The sequence below is a fragment of the Typopeltis vanoorti genome, chromosome 8, assembly GCF_054136105.1.
Source record: "Typopeltis vanoorti isolate ZY-2024b chromosome 8, IOZ_Tvanoo_1.0, whole genome shotgun sequence".
NCBI lineage: Eukaryota > Metazoa > Arthropoda > Arachnida > Uropygi > Thelyphonidae > Typopeltis > Typopeltis vanoorti.
Genome location: NC_143556.1, coordinates 75,310,001 through 75,313,114, shown reverse-complemented (window position 1 = coordinate 75,313,114; position 3,114 = coordinate 75,310,001).

Here is a 3,114-nt window from a genome sequence, read left to right as displayed (position 1 = left end):
ATCCTTAAACAGCCCATTGTATATCGCCTAATCCTGCAAATACGAATGACAATCAATCTACTAATCACATAGTAAAGCGAAACACACCGATTTTATAATGAGAAGGAAAGAAATATACTCGAATTCATGGAATGAATACTCAGCCGCATCCATCTGAATGTCAATCTCAGATACAACTTATCTAACTGTTATTCATCTCTAATTCAGCTACGGCAAAACGCTAGAGTAACAACCTGCCTCCCACAATACTAAGTCGAACGCTTTCGACACCACAATAATCCTTTTTAGAATAATGACTGCTACTTCATTTGGTGAAATCCTCGAGAGGGGACGAATAATTTTCCTTTTCGAGATTTATTTATTAAAAGCTGTTTTTTTTATGATTTTCTAGCGTAAACTGAATAAATTACAACAAAATCATTTTCGTAATCTTCTTGCGGTTTGCGATAATGAGATCACTGATGTAAATGATATTCATCGCTCAAGCGAACGATAATTGATCTGTAATTCTCTGCTTTCATTAACTAACTCGATGGATGACCAAGATATAGTTTGCCGGTTTGATTTTGTTTTTTTTAATTTGCAGTCGCTGGAGGGTTTCTTAAACATGCTTGGTTGCGTAACCTTCTTTTTTTCCGAAACGTGAACACGATTATCTGATGAAATTTTATGGTCAAAGTAGTTCAATCTGAGAGTTTAAATTTCTGTTTTTAATTATTATTTTATTTTTGCAGGAATAATGACTAGCATTAGAATCTAATAGAGATTTTATGATTACTTTTTTGAAGTGTATTAATAGGAAATTACTCAAGAATTATGGGAAAGATTTAATGCATGAATACTCAATATATGGTCAAGTGTTTAATGTTTATCGTCATTAAAATCCAACATTTTCTGCAAATATTTTGCTTAAGAACCTTCCTATTAATCTTTCGGTCTAACCTTTCTCCAGTCTAACTTTTGAAGTATGCAGCATACGACGTCTTTTCCAGAAGTATCTTGAATTCTGATGTCAATTGCTCGCTTGTTATTCAAAATATATCCACTGGGGTTTTGATGAGTTAAGCCATAGCTGCTGGTATTAGTATGCTGTGATGATCCATGGTGAATTTTGCGATATTTCAAAGTACGGACTAACGTGTTTGTAATACATTTTGCTTTAAAATTAGTAAATTGAATAATGCAACATTACTGACATAGAATTGCTTACAGTGTGGTGCTGATAAGTGGTCCAACACAAAGTTTACAACTGTTGTGTCATTTTATGGAAGGGAAATGCACCGAATCCACAATGAATTAAGTTCTGTTGGGTTGTAATAAAGCCAAAGTAACTAAGGCTATAAAACCAATATGTTATTGATTAAGCAGGTCAGTATGTTATGTTTGTTAATTGTGTGCATTCTTTACCATTTTTTGGAATTTAAAAAATTCGATAGGAAATTCCTTCCCACCTCTACAGGAAACCATGTGAAAATGCCGAAAAATGCAGAAATCGTACTGTTTAGTTAAAATTGGTGTTAATGCTGAACGACGGATGCAGAGAAAGTCTGAATTTCTATTAGCACTCAAATCATCTTTAACCACATATATGCATAAAGACTTCTTTATTGATAAATGGAATCCAGCAACTTTTACCAAGGTGGTGAAAGTTGCTTAGAAGGCAACGCAGTTCATCATGTTGAGGGTATTAAATGAAATCCAAGGAAGAGTGAATATTTCAAAAACATGTCCAAGTGTAGCAGAAACAATATAGTCAGTGTGCCTCTGAAACTTAAAAAAATAAATTAACAGTTGAGTCTTCTGCTTCCTTACTTAGGCTTTTGGGTCCTTTTATCTCTCTCTCTCTCTCTCTCTCTCTCTCTCTCTCTCTCTCTCTCTCTCTCTCTCACACACACACACACATTCTGATTATGGCTTCACAGTAACATTATAAAATAATAAGGCACACCTCTTGGCATTCTTTTCTTCTAAATCTCCTATAAAGAAGCAAACAAATCACCTTCAATACTACGAACTCTGATTTTTTGCCCGAAGGACACCATAAAAAATCTCATTATCCTTGATACTAATAAGTCTCATATTCTGATGGCATCCCTGAAGTACGGAGTAAGATTTTGCTCCAGAATTAATACCTATATTGTATCGCTCATATACGAATTTTTTTTTTCAGCAGGTTCCAAAATTTGTCGATCTTTGACACTAGCAAGTATTTTTTTTATCTCTGGAAACTTGAGTTTTTAACCCAGTAAAACAAGAAAATGTACTTATTCTATTTCAGATAATATGGCAGTCGTCAGCCAAACACTCCTCCGGATACCTTATGATCATTGATATTTTAAGGCCAACTATGAGTGACGACCACTGATCTCTCGAAAAACTTAGTGGTAAAATGGCATTGTCTACTCCCTCCGGGGAATAAAAGGAGTTATAAGATTGTTTTTATTATTTTATTATTTTATTCACATAATTGATACACAGCCAAAACAAGATATCATATAAATAGGCAACATGACATAAATCTGATCACAGACTGGCTCACGAGAAACTCCATACACACCTAAACTCAGAAAAGACAAAATTAATGATATTCAGAAATCCACTGACTCGACCAGTTGATAACAAATATATAACCATCCAAAATCCACTCTCCAACATAAAAAAACATACAGAACAGCAAAACCGCTACAATCACTCAGGTTGAAACAATACGATACCTTGGAATTTATTTCGATGCAGATATGAACTGTAATAGCCACATAAACCATCTACACAACAAACTCCGAACAATAACTGGCAAACTCTATAGGTTAAAAGACATAGTTCCCGCTCGCTTAAAAACACTAATGTACAAAGCACTATGCCAAAATATACTAAGATACGCTATAACAACGTATGCTTTCTGTGCACCCTACAAACTAAATAGATTAATGCTGTTACAATGCAAAATGATAAAACTGATCTTTTGGGAACAAAGAGACAATAACGACTTTATATACACTGCAATGTCAGAACACAAAATACTGACAGTTAAACATTTATGTCACTATTCAGCTTTGCTAAAACATTATTTGGATGCCAACTACAGGACAGTCAGAAATACATACCATATAACAA